Raw genomic sequence first — 18,063 nt, 5'->3', positions numbered from 1 at the left:
ATTAAAAATGGCGAACCAAGTATGCAAAACGGCGTTTTTGTTCCCCAAAAACTTGTATGCAAGGTTCCATGCAAATCAAAAAATACAAAAAATAAAAACTGGAAAAATTTCCCACTTGTTCGTGGAATCGCTCATTTGTTTCAATTTCAGATGGTAGAATCAATTGAGTGTCGATGAACAATTATTTTTCCGGTGTAAATTTATTTGTGCAAATTTGTGCAGGATTGCTTAATACATCTCTCAGAAACGAATGTTCTACGGAAACCAAATGGTTCGGTCGGTTCGGTCTAGTGATGAGCCGGTATGACGTCATGCCCTCCCCTCCAAATTTGTTTATGTTAGGCGTACTGCAACCTCCTCCTCACCTTCTTTAAATCACATTGGGTTCCGACAACTCGGACTATGAGCACGTCTTGGGACGCTATGGTCTCGGAGAAATGAGCTAAAAGGTGAGCTATTTGTAGAGTTTTGTGGCAACAATGACATGGTAATTGGGGGATCGCTATTTCCTCATCGACCAGTGCACAAAAAGACATGGATTTCTCGTGATGGCGTCACGGAAAATCAAATCGACAACATCTGCATCAGACGAAAATGGAGACGAAGTCTTCTTGATGTCCGAAACAAACGTAACGCCGGAATTGCGTCTGACCATCATCTCCTAATAGCATTGCTAGGATCCATCGACAGGAGGAGAAAATAGGGCGCCGATTCAACACACGCCGACTGGAAGACGCTGCGATGAAAAGGTCCTTCATCGAGGAGCTAGAGAACCGTGCTGCGGACATTCCGGAAGGTGGAAGCGTAGAAGATCAATAAAGCACCATCGAGAACGGCACCGGCGATAATAATTTGGTTGAGCTACGCACAAGGAGAAAGCAGTGGATCACAGATAATACCTGGAGCAAGATGGAGGAGCAAAGGGACGCCAAAGCCGCGATAGAGCGAGCGAAAACACAAGGAGCCAAAGTCGTAGCCCGTCAGCGCTATTCGGCTCTCGAGAAGGCAGTGAAACGCTCATGTAGGCGGGACGCTCATGTAGACGTGGGGGCCTCCCCAGCCGACAAAGGCGTCAAAGCCCCAAACACCGGCGATGTTTGACGTCGCCTTAGTAAGGACTAAGATGAAAGCTACGATGCCCGTGAAAAACACGTCTGGACAATTATTAACCAACCCGGCTGACCAGTTGAAATGCTGGTTCGAGCACTTTGGTAACCTTTTTCAAGTGTCGGGCACGCCATCAACACCTCAGCATGATTCGCCAAGGGCTCGACGCATTGCCCTTGTCAACACCGAAGCTCCATCAGTGCAAGTGATAGAAACAGCCATTCGTTGCATGAAATCGAACAGGGCCCCAGGGGTCGATCGCATATTAGCTGAGCTGAGATGCTCAAAGCTGATCCCGTAGTATCCGCACAACTGCTACATCAATTATTCTGAAATATTGATATTCCCGGCCGACTGGATGCAAGGCGTCTTAGTAAAGGTACCCAAAAAGGGTGACCTAACTGTATACGTTAATTGGCGGGACATCATATTACTGTGTATCGTTCTCAAAGTCCTCTGCAAAGTGATCCTTAACCGGATACAGGAGAAGATTGACGCAACTCTCCGACGGCAGCAAGCAAGATTCCGTGCCGGACGATCCTGTGTGGACCATCTGGTCACGCTCCGTATCATCTTGGAGCAAATCAATGAATTCCAAGAGTCTCTCTACGTGGTGTATGTATGTATGTATGTAGGTAGCCACCATCCTAGCTTGAGTCTTGCTCTGCATGCAGTTCCACTTAACAGTAAAGATTAAATTTCATTACCACTTTGAATTCAACATACCGCTGTATGAAGGGCCAAAAGGGGATGCGGCGGACCCGTAAGTAGATACACTTACGCGAAATCCGCGGGTTTAAGAGAATCTCCTTCCAACAGTATGATCCAACAAGGTGAATAATGAAATTCACATTACTTGTCAAGCTTTCTACGGGATGGTTTGTTACAAGAAGGGCGCGTCAAATCCATTCCAAGAGTCTCTCTACGTGGTGTTCATTAATTACGAAGAAGCTGTCGACCGTCTCAATCACGGAAACATGTGGGAAGCCCTCAGGTGCAAGGGTCAAGTTCAGTCGATACCAAGGTATCTCAGTGACAAACATGTTACTGAGATAACTTGCGTACCTCACAGCAAAAGGGTATATCACAATACATAGTTCTAAAATCTGGACGCAGTGATCTTCACCCGACAAACGAGAGAGACAGAGTCTCCCTGAGAAAATCATCGACCTCATTGAAGCACAGTACAGGGCATTTTCGTGCAGAGTACTGCACAGCGGTGTTTTTTTTTCGATCCCAACCTGGTCGTTGCTGGAGTGTGGCAAGGATGTATACTATCACCGCTGCTGTTCCTCGTCGTAATCGACAAGATCCTGGTAGGTGCGATTGACCGTGAACCAAATCGTGGATTGTTGTGGCAGCCCATTATGTTGCCTATGTTAGGTCAATTCTGGAATATTGTAACATTGTCTGGTCCCCATTTCAAAGTAAGCATTTCGATCGAATAGAATCAGTACAAAAGCAATTTCTATTATATGCTCTTCGAAAATTAGGTTGGACTACACTACATTTCCTCTTCCATCTTATGAAGCGCGCTGTAGGCTTATCAATATTCAAACACTGAAAAAGCGTCGTGAAACTGCAATGGTTTTAATTGTTAACGCCATCGTTTCGCAGCGAATTGATTCAACTGAAATCTTATCAAAATTAAACTTTTACATACCCTCACTGCAATTGCGAAATCGATACTTGTTTAAAACTACCCATAGTCGCACAAACTATGCCAAAAATGAACCTTTGAATCAAATCATGAACATTTATAATCAACACTGTGAAACTATTGACTTAACTATGTCGCGGCATAATTTAAAGAAATATTTTAACACTATAAGAAATAACATCAGTAGTAGTACTTAAAATATTTTAAAAGCACAAATTATACATACATCCACCAGCATACACTATTTATATATTTTCTTATATGTATTTTATTAACAATATGTACTATAGCTTTAAGAAATGAAACAAAAACTGTATGTATATGTACTAGTCTACGTCGTTTGACGAAACTGAATAAATAAATTACCATGGAGCACCTAAATGACTTCAAATTGGCTGATGACGTTGCATGTCCTACCATCAACGTCAACAAGAAAATCGTTTACCAAATGTAAACACGGTCAACCCTTCCAGCTTTACGGTAGATGGGCAAGCAGTGGAGAATGTTGAAGGCTTCCAATATCTTGGTAGTTAAATGGCGGCCGATGGCGGCACCAAGATCAACATAGGCGAGGGCTGCTTTTGCGAGTTTAAGAAATGTATGGAAAAACAATCAGATTAGTCGACGCACCAACATCCGAATTTTCAACTCGAACGTGAAATCTGTGCTACTGTACGCCAGTGAAACCTGGTGTGTATCAGTGGAGAACACTGATAGATGTCTGTGCATGCGATATATAACTCGTGCATGGTGGCCTCGCTATTGCATCTCCAACATGGAGCTCCATCGTCGATGTCATCAAAAGCCGATAGCGACATAAATTCGGGAGCGAAAGTGGAGATGGGTCGGCCACAATCTACGTAAGGGCGGAAAAGAAAAATCAGCAAGTAAACGTTAGATTGGAACCCATTAGAACTATACAGCAGAGGCAGACCCAGAGGCTCATGGCGGCGCAGCCTCAACAAAGAAATGAAGGAATTGGATAGAAATTTAACCTGTCCATAAGTCAAGGCGATAGCTGGCAATCACCCAAGATGGAGATCTTTTAACTCGCCCATCTGCACCACTGTTGGTGATCAGGACTGAAAGTAAGTAAGTACACGTCGCATACCTTCCAGAGCGATATTGAACACCAGGATGGAGAGGTTGTCACCTTGTCGTAGTTTGCGGCGAGATTCGAACGAATTGAACAGATTGCTCAAAACCCTTTACGCAAATTGTTTTTCAGCGACCATCGTTGTTATGATCAGTCTAGTGAGCTTCCCGAAGTAATCGTTCTCGTCCATGATTGCCCATAGCACTGTGCGGTCGATTACTGTCGTATGCCACCTTGAAGTCGATGTGGTGCATTGGGATCAGATATTCCGGGCATTTTTGGAGGATTTGTCACACAGTGAAGATTCGGTCCGTTATCGAACGGCCGTCGACGAAGCCGGTTTGATAACTTCCCACAATCCCACAAACTTATTCACTTTAGGTGAAAGGCGAGCTTCTTTCGCCATAAAGTTGTCAAAATGTTCTACTTGTGTAGCAACTTCAGAATGCCTGTGTGAAGTTGAGAGAATATCCCAGCCTAAACGATAATCGTCCAGCGTTTTCCATGAGGCCTTTCACCATAGATCAAACAACGGGTCACAGTCGAAAATGTACTCAGCTGCAAAAAAATCGTCCGGTACGGCACTCTAACACTGCCTTGATGAAAAACTGTGTTTTACCGCCATAGTCATATGAATCACACATAATAGAGGGTATAGTGATCGGTAAATCGACGATGCAGTGTCTGCAATTTGCATGTGGAGCTAGTAAATTTACCCACAAATTTAAAATAAATAATACCCGAACAACGTTTAGTACAAAGCGTCGACACCGCCGCTATCTGTCCCGTTCGCGGTAGGGTGCAAACCGACAGTCATGTTTGTAAAACCAGACTCCACTAAAAATGACACCATCCAGCCAGACAAAAACACACTTGCGACACAGGGAAAATTGGCACGGAATTGAATTTCCCTGGGTTCGACATCCATTGATAGCGCCGCAGCAGTTTGGGTGCGTCGTCATCTGGAAATCGTCATGCACGTCTGCATTGAACGCACCTAACGCGAGCAAGTATGTACATTCGGCGAAAACTAGGTTCTGAGAGCCGCAGTCGCCGCGCCGTGTCGGCGTGTTCACCACGGCGACAGTGAGGTTTTATGGCCCCGCGCGGCTTATGGAGAACATTCCACCGATATCGGAGAATCGGAGTAGGTGTCGGGTCGCGTGCGGGTACTGGTATTTGCTGGGATGATTTAGTACGCGACAGAACACGAACGAAACATGACGACGATGCAGCAGCTAGCAACCATCATCGCAACTCGCAACGCAACCAACGCGCAACGGATGGGCGGTGTGAGGTGGCAATTTCGCTAGAAAATGGATGCGAAATGGGGAAGTCACAGGTGGTTTTGGATTTTTTCGATGGAATTTATGTGGAGTGAGGTGTAATAGTAATAGAACAGGAACGTGATGTAATATTTGGAAAATGTATGTGATATGGCGCGGAGCCCAAATAGCTCAGCCAGTCAGGACTAAAATTTTCAGGAAGACCCTGCTGAATGTGCCTGGGTTCGATTCCCGGTAAGATTCAGTTTTTTGTAAAGGAACAAGAGCATTCTAGAACTTTAATCTTGAATCGAACCAATAAGTATGGCAACTTTATTTGCCCAATGAACCAAGATGACGGGTTCGTTTTCTGGTCGGATCAGGAACTTTTCGTGATGGCGTTTTCCTTGACTTCCTTGAACATTGAGTATCTTTATACCTACCTGCCACACTGTACAGATGCAAAAATGGTCATAGAGGAAGCTGTCTAACTTGCCCAGTTTTTGATAGTCTTCAAGAGGTTGAGATGGCTGACAAAGACCAAGCTACGAAGATGCTTCGTAGTAACTCCAAACCGAATTCGTCGATCAAAGAGATGAGTGTAGCCGAGTTGGCTGATGTCATGAAGTCGCAAATTCAAAGACTAGGTGATACACTCTCCCAGCGAATGGATAGTATGAAAGCTGATCTAGCAGCAGACATCGAGAGTCTGAGAGACGAAAACAAAAAAGCTTTGAAGGAGTTCGCATCGACCATAGACGAAATCAAGTCCGACATCACTCAAGCACTCGATACTGGAAAAAGACAAAACGATCTGATCGTGAGTGGAGTTCCTTTCGTTCGCGGAGAGAATCTGACTGCCTACTTCCACGAATGGTGTCGCTCTCTAGGTTACTCGGAGAATAGTTATCCTCTTGTTGATATTCGTCGTTTGGCCAATAACATCAGCAACGGATCCGCACCGATAATACTAATCCAATTCGCCATCACCGTGCATCGAAACGATTTTTTCTCTGCGTATTTGCGAAACCGGACTCTCTCTACTCAGCAAATTGGCTTTAACGTTAACAAGCGCATCTACGTTAATGAGAACTTGGGTGCAACGGCCAGAGCTATCCGAGCAAAAGCATTGAAACTAAAGAAAGAGGGGAAGCTACGAGGAGTGTACACCAGGAACGGAGCTGTTTACATCAAGCGGTTGGACGATGAACGTGATATGGCTGTCGGATCTGCTTCTGAACTGGATAATTACTGAACGTAAGCCAACCTTTCCTTTTTAGTTACTCTATTTCTCCTTGTTGTATCCCCATCCCAAGATTTTTCCATGTATCCGTCCTAAAAGTCAATGGATTGTTATAAAATTCGATAACCCTTTCCTCAATATGCTCTTCCGTTTCCTTCCAAACCCATCCCATAGTATCCCATGTTGCCTCTCCTAAAAGTCATGCTTCTAACGTCGATCGATGTATGCTGGGGTTCACGGTTGCTGGTGCTGTGCTGCTGTTTGCTGAATGCTGTTGTTTGCTGTATGCTGCTGAATTGGTGATATTTGCGATCGCTTTTTGGTGATATTTTGGTTTAATGATTGCTACTGTTTTTTGTTTATATTGAAATTCTTAAAAAAAAAGCTTCGAACTTACTTTCGACACACAAGAATATATGTATTTTGAAAAATCTGATAGTTGACTGTTGCCAATCGCCTCAATTATTTGAAACGTGTGAAGCTTTGTAGTAGACTTTTACTTTTTGTGGCCGTTATGTTTTATTTTAGTTTGTCACTTTTAGCATAACACTTTATTTTTAGATTTAGGTAGTGTTCGTTTGTTTTTCTCTTTTAGAATCTTTGCTGTTGCTTTCTTTTATGGCTCATACATCAAATAGTAACACCCCCGCAAATTTCTGTGTACCCGGAATTGTAATGAAAGCTGCATTATGCCCTGAGAAGCTTTCGATATGCTCTATGAATAGCCAGAGCATCTGTGCACGTAAGCTTAGCAAAATGGATGAACTTCGTAGAATATTTTCAATTTCAAACGTCGATGTTGCCTGCATATGTGAAACCTGGTTGCGAGAAAGTATCAATGACGCACTTTTGAGAGTGGCTGGATATAATCTGGTACGAAATGATAGAACGGGTAGATTGGGCGGAGGAGTGGCTGTCTTTTTAAAAAAAGACATCCCTTTTCATGTTATCACCAAATCTGAGAGTGATGTCAATGGTTCTCAAACTGAATATCTTTTCATAGAGATAAAAGTAGATAATACAAAAATCTTGATTGCTGCTTTTTACAATCCTCCTGGAGTTGACTGTTCTGACATCTTAGATAATTTACTATCACAGTTTGGCACTCACTATACTCATATATGCATTGCTGGTGATTTCAATACGAATCTGTTAGATAATGAATCGACAAGGACAAAAAGGTTCATTGATTCTATTGCATGCCATAATATGGTAAGCCATGGGAATGAGCCAACCTTTTTTCATCCGAATGGTGCGTCTCAGCTAGACTTGATAATTACAAACAAGGAATTGCAGGTGCTTAGATTTAACCAAGTTGAAATTTCAACCCTCTCTAATCATGACGTAGTATTTGCTTCTCTAAATATCTCGAAAAATAAATCCCCCACTCGTATTAGCTATCGTGATTACAGCAGCATTGACATTCCTGGTTTAACTGAAGCCGTCAATGCAATTGACTGGAATTCATTTTATAGGATTGATAGTTCAGATTATCTAATCAACTTTTTCAATGCTAAAATTAAAAGTCTTCATGACCAATTTGTTCCAATGAAGTCTTTTAGACCAAAAAGCAAGTACAGTCCGTGGTTCAACGATGAAATTGGAAGGGCAATGGTTGATAGAGACTTAGCTTACAAGCAATGGAAGCGAACAACAAATCCTGACGTACAACTTCAATATAAACGTTTACGAAATAGGGTAACAAACTTAATTCAAAAAGCAAAACAAGACTTTTACAGATCGCGCGTCAATACTGATTTACCTCCAAAAGCTCTATGGAACGAACTCAAGAATATTGGAGTTGGGAAAACAGCTGATAAAAATCCAATAACTTTCAGCTCGGAGGAAATCAATTCTCCATTCATGAAAAACTATGTTGAAACTGATAGCAATGAGTCATCTAATTTAAGACAATTTGAGTGGGGCGCTTTTCGGTTCTATGAAGTAAATGAACTTGTTGTATTTAATGCCATTCATGAGGTTAAGTCGAATGCAATAGGCTTAGATGAAATTCCACTTCGCTTCATAAAAATAATTCTTCCATTGATTATTACTCCGATCACTTTTCTTTTCAACAAAATAATAGCAACAGGTTGTTATCCGTCTGCATGGAAATTTTCAAAGGTGGTGCCTATTCATAAAAATGCACCTAGTAATAACTTGGAAAATCTACGCCCGATAAGTATTTTATGTGCAATTTCTAAAGCTTTCGAAAGGGTCCTTAAGAACCAGATTTCAGAATATATCAACAATAACGATTTTCTTACACCTTTCCAGTCTGGTTACCGACCAAAACACAGTACGAAAACAGCTATGTTAAAAATACTAGACTAGATATATTGGAATATTAATTGATTCTGGAAAGCCCGTTGCTCTTATTTTGCTTGATTTTTCCAAAGCGTTCGACTGCGTTTCCCATAGAATGCTATGTAGAAAACTAGTTCGAAATTTTGGATTTTCTTGTGATGCAGCAAATTTAATCAAGTCCTATCTCAGTGATCGATATCAGTCAGTTTGCAGTAATAATAGTTTATCAAGCTTTCTTCCAGTACCGTCTGGTGTACCTCAGGGATCCATCCTTGGGCCTATACTATTCACATTGTATATCAATAATCTGCCGAACGTACTAAAACATTGCAAAGTTCATATCTACGCTGATGATGTACAATTGATTATTGACTGCTCAAATTTTTCAACTGAAACCATTGCTGCTTTAGTCAATGAAGACTTAGATAGAATATCGTCATGGGCAAGAAGTAACGGTTTATCACTGAATGTTAGAAAAACTTTTGCTATAATGATAAATGAGAATCGGCAATTAAGCAAACCACAACTGAAGTTAAACGATACTGATATAACGTTTGTAGAAGGTGCAAAAAATTTAGGCTTCAAGATTACTTCAAATTTTGAATGGGATGATTTTTTTGCCGCACAATGTGGAAAAATCTACGCTAAACTGCGGAATCTTCAGCTTGGGGCTCATTTTCTTAGCACTGATATTAAATTGAAACTATTTAAAAGTCTAGTATTACCTCATTTTATTGAATGCGATTTTCTGCTCCTCCAAGCATCTGCTCGTTCTCTAAATAAAATGCGAGTCGCTCTCAACGCCTGCGTAAGATTTGTTTTCCATTTAAGTCGTTTTTCGTCAGTCTCACATTTGCAGGCACGTCTGATCGGATGTCGATTTGAAAATTTTGCTAAATTGAGATGCTGTTTATCTATTTTCAAGCTACTTGAATGCCAAAAGCCGTTATACTTACATAGAAAACTAATTCCACTTAGAAGTTCACGGTCAAGAAAGTTTCTTCTTCCCAGGCATCGCACAGTTAAATATGGAAATTTGTTTTTCGTGAAAGGTGTTGCTATTTGGAACTCTCTACCAAACTTTATAACTGTAGAAAGATCTGCAGCAGTTTTTAAAAGGATATGCATCGAACACTTCAACACTGTTTAAAAACATAAGTAAGTGTAGTAGAGTTGTATTAAATGTCATCTTCAATTTCTGGCCACTTGTTCTATTATTTAATATATGTTTTGTAACATTAAAAAAGACATTGTCTTAAGTTACTTGTTAATAAATGTAATAATAATAATAATAATAACTGTGGAAGTGCTCATGGAATACTAAACTGAGAAGCAGATTTTGCCCCCGTGAGGACGGGACCGTACACCAAGAAGAGGAGAAGAAATGGTCAATTGACAAATAATTCATTCATTTAATAACCGTGGAAGTACTCATAAGGAAAGTATAACGTCACTGCATCGAAAAACTACAACTTTTCAAGTCTTTCGAACAGTATCCCTAAATGCCGTAATCAAATGACAAATTAAATCATCCCCAGTATCGTGCCTTCTACCGAACATACTACAGTGAAAAAATCCACACCAGACAACTGCCAGCCACCACTGACTGATGAACGCAACATCAGCCCATCCAGTAGCCGACAGCAAAGGGGGAAAATCTTCCCAACCCAGAGCCATCCAGAGCTAAACAGAAACCCGTGAAAAAATACGGAACCATTACAACGATGCTATTATTCATGTGATTAAAATGTCCATGAAATATTCATGTCATCGCGTCAGAGTGCACCATTTCGTAGGTCGGTTCTTTTCGGTTTAAAACGGTTCGTTCTACGACTCCCCCCTTTTTCTTTGCCTCGGAGGCTTGCTGCGTTCACTGGCTGCCGTTACTTTCACTTCTGGCTCTTGTACATTTTACAATCATCTAACTGCACTGACTCAGACTCGGAATTCGATTCCCGGGGATGTTTCCATTCTATTCGCTACTGTGCACGAATGGTTCCGGACCATTGTTGCCCACAATAGTTGGTCTGTCATTAGGGGAACGTGCTTCAACACGAACCAATTAAAATAGTTTTTTTTTTAGTTGTGGATCATATTTGAAAGTCACCGTATTAGGCGTCTGCACTAACTTTCCCATGATAAGACGTTTTCTATCCATATAATAATGGCTTCAGGGTCTCCAGTTAGTCTAGCGGTTAAGGCTATGAATCGCCAATAGGGAGACGGCGGGTTCGATTTCCGTTCCGGTCGGAAAAAATTTGGTCGACTCCCTGGGCATAGTTTATCATTGTACTTGCTTCACAATATATAAGTCATAAAGAAGAATAAGAAGGAATAAGAAGAAGGAAGAAGAAGAATGCCTTCAATTTGGGCCAGCATCGAAGCCAGGAACCTTAATAGTTTTAAGCTTCCAGCGCTGACAGTCGAGCGGCGACACCATTGTTTGAATTTGTGAAATCGCATCCTCCTGAGTGATACAAGAACCCTATAAATGCACACAGTGAAATAAAACTGGTAACACAACCTTCAGCAACAGAGAAATAAATTTTTGTGGCTGAATGCAAAGCATCCACAAAAAAATCGTTGGGCTTTACGTAGGTAAGGCTTTGAAGAGGATGATTAATTTCTTAACTTAGCCTAGCTTATTCTACACAACATTGAACAGATCAAATTTCCTGAAAGGATATCGAATGTTGCTTAAACAGTAACGGTAATAACGGTAGCGGTAACGGTAACGGTAGAGAATTACTCTTGCTGCACCATGGGTGCCAGTAAAACAAGAGAAATCAACGCCAAAATTGACGCCAGCTAACTTAACCTAACATAACCTATGAATAAGCAATCGGGTCTTCAATGCCTGTGTTACAATAAGAACAACACAGTGGGTTCCCAAGCAACACACATGTCATATAAGATATACGGCAGCGCAAGTTTTGGATTTACAGAAGTTGATATGATGTAATTCTAACACGACCCGAGCAGAGGAGAATATCAAAATAATAACAACTGAATCACAAAAACTGTTTTTATATCTTGGTTTGTTATTATTAACTTATTAAGGCATACCTTTGCCATAACAGGTTTTGTTGGCCAATCTTATTTTGTTATGATCCTGCTATTGATATACTTTGAATAACATTTTAATAAGGTGTTTTGTTGTATTATTGAGTTCTGTTTTATTGTATTATTGAGAGTGCACCATTATTTGATCATCAATAGCACAGCAATAAAGTTTCGCAATCACAACACACCATGCGAGATTTACAGCAAAAGAAATGATAAAGTTAACATTTGCTGATTTCCATACAAAAAGCCATGTTTGGAGTCTATGAGCCATATCTTCGGTGTCTATGAATCGGTTAAACTGAACTTTTGACATGGAACTAAGAATTACTTGTAATTTTTATTTCAATTTAGTTCCATCCATTTCAGTGGAGAAAATGTAGAATCTCTGTTGGTTCTATTTTGGAAATAAAAAAGTGAACAACCATAATTTACCATAACTCATAAACAAAATTAATTTTGAAATTATCTCAAAGCCGTTTGGGCCAAGCAGACTGGAAGCGTGCCATTCTCTTTGAATGGCTGGCTTATTAGTTATAGTGGGTTATGGCCTTAGTCATGGCTGTTTATTACTTTTTATTTGCAAAATGGAACCAACAGAAATTCATTTTTTCCTCTGAAATGGTTCGAACTAAGGGTTTACATACCTAGTTTGCGAGAATAAAAACAATCTTTGTTATGATTCTAATATTATAACTCATTTTGTATCCATATTGTTATCAATAACTTTTTAAATTCAAAATTTGTTATTGAATCATTGTATAAATTCACTGTTATTAAGTTGTTATGAAACTAACAAAACCTGTTATTTAACTGGTCTTCTAGGAACATTTTTTTGTTATGATTTTTGTTATTTTGCCGCTTATGACAGACAAGTTTATAACAAAATATGTTATGTTAATAGCATGAAAATAACTCATCGCGTTACTCAGTTATTTTGCCAAAATAACATATTTAGTTTTGCTGTTGGTATTCCCTTCTGCTCGGGGATGGTAGAATAACGTCAAATTAACTTCTATACAACCAAAACTTGCGCTGCCGTATCTCTTATATGACATGTGTGCGGTGGATTCGTTTTCGACTACTCGTGCTTCCATACATCGCTCCCTGCTCTGCTGAGTCCCCTACACCAGCATCCGGCTTCTGGCAACATTCTTCTAGTCCGTTATCCTTTGGCACTTCTTGTCGAACCACCTGTTCCTAGGTCTTCTTAGAGCAGTGCTTATCACCTCCCACGCTACCGTACTCATCGCTCCGCTTGAAAGAGCACATAGAAAGTAAATTGCATCCAACCAAAGTGAACTATTGGAACCATTCCATGGAATCGGCAACATTTTTGTTGCAGAGGATCAATATTTCAAATTATTTTCGTCACCGTTCGATTTCTTACTTCCCATCGACTCTCCGAGTAGCACACATAGTCATATAAGAGATGTATACACTTTTGTGAAACATGCGTCACATAACATAAGTGGAACTCTGGCTCAAAAAGTTGATGCCTTTATGATTTCATACGTTGTTATACAGGGCATCGAAATGTCAAACGCGTTATAAAATTATTGCCATATCATTTTTCAGCATGTATACCATTTTTCATTGCTGTGAAGTAAAACAAAGACCTCATAGATCTAGACTGGCAGCACGTGGAGATCTAAAATAGGATATAAATTGCGATGAAACTTTGTAAACTCAAGTCCAAAATACGTTTTCTAGCCTTAAATATATAAGGGGGATCGATATGTAAAACGTGGATGTGTTATTTCGAAGATTTCAATGAATTTACGACAAAATGAATAAGTGGATTTCCAGCAGCTAGTTTTCGTGCATATCTCAGATGCCAATCTTCGTTCCTATACTTTTTGCAAAAACTGGAATACTGGTTGCATCAGATGTTTTTGTTTACAAAAGTAAATGACAGTTCGGCGCCTTTTATAAAAGATAACCAGTTCGCGTACTGGAAAAAGGATACAACTTTTTCCTTTGCTCTGACGATGGAGTTCCACTTATGTGCATGCGTGCTACTAGGGTCATGCTAACAATCTAATGTACAGTACCGGCGGCCATTCAGGTACGATTTAGAGCGACTAAAGCAACTGAATGTTGCATCGCACACGCACAGAATCTCGAGGCAGCGTTGTCGGACGAGGGTGTGCTCGATGTGGCCCCTCTCTGGAGGACTGTTGGAGTGCAGTCAAAACAGCCATCAACAACGCAGCCGAGAGCACTATTGGGTACGTATAAGGGAGTCGATGAAACGATTGTTTAGACGATGAGTGCAGAGCCGTTTTGGAGGAGAAGCACGCAGCGCGGGCGGTAATGTTGCAGCATGGAACCCGACAGAATGTGGAGTGATACAGACAGAAGCGGAAGCAGCAGACCCGTCTCTTCCGGAAGAGAAAGCGCCGCTTGGATGAAGCGGCGGAGTGCGATGAAATGGAACTGCTGTGCCGTTCACAAGATCAACGGAAGTTCTGCAGGAATAAGGGCGGGAGACTCATAACGGACAAACGTCAGCTGATGCAAAGGCGGAAGCAGCACTTCGACGAGCACCTAAATGACGGAGGGAATGTAGGCAGCAGTAGGATAAAGTCAACGGAGGAAACGAATATGTTGGTTTGGATCAGTACAGGATGGGAACGAACCAACTCCCACGCTGAGGGAAGTTAAGGATACCCTCCACCGGTTCAAAAACAACAAAGCAGCTGGTATGGATAGTATCTATCGCAGCTGATGATTTCTGGTGAACTGCTCAGATCATTCGAATCTCAACAGGGACTGCGACAAGGTGATGGACTTTCCTGCCTACTATTCAATATTGCCCTGAAAGGTGTCATGCGAGAAGCAGGGCCTAACAGCTGGGGTACGACAATCACGAAATCCGGTCAATTTGTCTGATTTGCGGATGACATGAGTATTATTGCTATAACATTTGGAACAGTGACAGAACTGTACACCAGCCTGAAACATGAAGCAGCAAATGTTGGACTGGTGGAAAATGCGGCGTACCAGCGCAACGGAACAGCAGCTTGGCCATAGGTAGTTGCTCGGCTGCAGTACTTGGCTCCACGACTCCGAATCAAATAAATGACTAGAAGAATGACAGCAAATGTGAACAGTTGAAAAACTAGAGGAATGTATCATGGACGAGAATGTTGCAAAGCCGTAATGAAGGACATTATAGGCAGGAACGGAATAGACAGAACTCGCGAAGCGATGCAAGTTCTGTACCGAGCTAAGGACACACGGAAGTGGAGCCTCGTAGCCGTGCGGTTAGGGTCACCAAGCTTATAATCGCACCATGCTATGGGGTGAGCGTTTGATTCCCGCTTCGGGCGTTGAAACTTTTCGTGAGAATAGTTTCTTCCCCGTTTCCACTGGTGCATGCTCCGTTGTCCGTTGTCCAATGTTAAGTTTAAAACAGTCTGTACAGCCGAAAGCTGAAGACGTTGTCCGTGTCTTTTTAAAGTTCTGCGAGGAGCTGAAGCGATCGCCCAAAGGGTTCGTGTAACAAGCCAACATGTCCTGAGACAAACAATCACGGGAATCTTCTCACGAATGAGCGTGAAGTGGTCGAGAGGTGGTGACAGCAGTATGATGAGCACCTTAATGGTGACGTTGCAAGCCCCGAAGGTGGCGTGACAACAGAGTTAGGAGTACGTGCAGAAGATGAAAGACTTCCGGCCCCCGAATCACTAAGTAATTGAGCAGGTTGGCCGGATGAAAAACAGGAGGAGGAGATATTACCAGAGGAGTGGCTGAAAGGTATCGTATGTCCCATCTTCAAGAAGGGCGACAACTTGGATTGCGGGAAATACCGAGTGATCACACTACTAAGCGCTGCCTAAAACGTACTCTCTTAAATTGTATGCCACCGTCTATCACTAATCGCAAGAGAGTTCGTGAGGCAATATTAGGCTGGATTCATGGGTGAACGCGCTACAACGGACCAGATGTTTGTCCTCCGCTGGGTGTTGCGGAAATGCCACGAATACAACGTGCCCACACATCACTTGTCATCTTTTTTTAAATCGGCATATGATACAATCGATCGTTATCAGCTATGGCAGATTATGCACGAATACGGATTCCCGGATAAACTGATACGATTGATTAAGGCAATGATGGATCGTGTGATGTGCGTAGTTCAGGGATACTCTCGAGTGACTTCTAATCTCTCAGAGGGTTACGAAAAGGTGGTGATGGTCTTTGGTGCTTGCTGTTTAACATCGCGTAGAGAGCGGGGGTAAACACAAGTGGAACAAATTTCACGAAGTCCGTTCAGCTACTTAGGAACATGCATTTTGCGGTATTCTCCCCTGTCTGTGTAGACGTGTCTTTCGCCCCATCGCTATCAGCACTGAATGAGATGATGGAGAAAAATTAAGAGTTCAGAGGATGGCTATATGGTGACAACTGGTTATACCGTTGTGATTGCGGAGGTGAGATACTGTGAAAATTGTTGGAGAGTGATACATCACGGGATTTGATAAATTAGCTCTAGGGTAACAATCGTTTGGTCCAAAATGAGGGTTTAGTTACGAGATATCGAGCGGCATATATGCAAATGAGCTACTGTTGTAATTTAGAGCTGGTAAACGGGAAGGTTGAGTGGAGTTGGTGTAGCACATGCATTTCACGACATAACAGCTCTTTTAAGCAAAGTGACCATTTTTACATTCAGAATAAACATCTCACCAAGAATTCTTGAAGTAATTTCTGGAGAAATTCGTAGAGCTCTGGAAAGTATCATAGACGATTTTTTTAGAGAAATCCTAATGTGATTTTCCTGGAAGAATCACTGCAGAAATTATTTGAGAAACCGATTGCCTTCCCTGGGGGAATCCTAAGAGCAGTTCTTTGAATAAATACCTTGAAGAATACCTACAGTTCTCATTGAAAAAAAAAACGGTAGAGGTGTTCTGGAGGACTCCATAGATAGAGTCCGTGATGGAATCGTAGAAGACATTTCTGAATGAATCTCAGTAGGATTTCCCGAGAGTATTGCTGCAATTATACCAGAGAACTCTCTAGATGAAACCCACGAAGTATGCCTGGAAATACCCCAGTTGGAATTTTTTGAGGGGTCCTAATATTAATTGCTTGAGGAATCCCAGCTGGAATACATGGAGAAAGGCGAATTTCTGGAAGCACCCCTGGATGAAATCTTAGGAGGAAGTCCTAGATAAATCCTTGCAGAAATCTCTAGAAGAATCACCAATGAGATTTCCGGAGAAAATACTAGGAGATTGCCAGGAGGAATTCCAGCAGGAATACTAGAAGAAAATTCTAGACAAATCTAGTAAATTTCCTGAAGGTCCCACAGTAAGAATTTCTGAAAGGATTCTAGGGGAAATTGCTGAAAAAATCACAGCAATAGTTGTTCGAATTCCCAAACGAAGGGCAATAGGTAGGAGCTCCTAGAGGAATCCCATGAGGAATTTCTCGAGAAATCCTCTGAAAACCTCTGAAGGAATTCCTGGAAAAATCACCGAAGGAACTTATGGAAAAATCCCAGGAAGATTGTCTTGGATAATTCCACTAAGAATTCATGAAAGAATTCCAATAGGGTAAGTGTACCAATTATGGCTATAGTACCAATTATTCGCCATAGTTAATTTTCACCCTTTAACGATGTAAATCAACAAGAAAAAAATTGTGAACAACAGATCACGTTCACAAAAGATTGTCGCTCTCATTTAAACTCCACATTTTCCTCAAATCATGGTAAAAATAAATCATTTTCCTTAAAATTTCGGCTTCCTTGCACCCTTTTTCGCCATAATGCTCCAGTTATGGCTAACCCCATAAGGAATGCATGCAAATAGTGCGAAAAGGAACCGAAGTTAAAAAATATAACCATAACTGGTACAGGGTTCCTATCATTGGCACACGCTGTAATCAATACTAAAAGTAGTTTTGGCTCTGTTTCTATATTTTTCCTGTAAAGTATGGAAACTAAGCTGTCTTTTAACTTATTGATGACATTCGTTGGTCTTCTCGTTATTTTTGTATAAATAGCTTTCCTTAGGTAGTGCCATAATTGGTACACTTACCCTAGTAATTTCTAGAGAAATCCTAGAAGAGATTACAGGTCGGACTCGATTATCCGGAGTCGGGCTCTGGCACAACATCTCGTGAATAGAATGCTGCAAAAAGCTGATATTTTTACTAACCACTGATCAAAACTGGCTTGACAAAATGTCAAAATTTCAGCTTTATAGAGCATTCCATTTCTCAGATATATGTTTGAGGAGCATCAGAGCTCGACTCCGAATAATCGAGTCCGACCTGTACTGGTTGAATCTCTGCAAATACTAGTGAA

The sequence above is a fragment of the Aedes albopictus genome, chromosome 3 (genome assembly GCF_035046485.1).
Source record: "Aedes albopictus strain Foshan chromosome 3, AalbF5, whole genome shotgun sequence".
NCBI lineage: Eukaryota > Metazoa > Arthropoda > Insecta > Diptera > Culicidae > Aedes > Aedes albopictus.
This window is presented reverse-complemented; position numbering follows the sequence as displayed.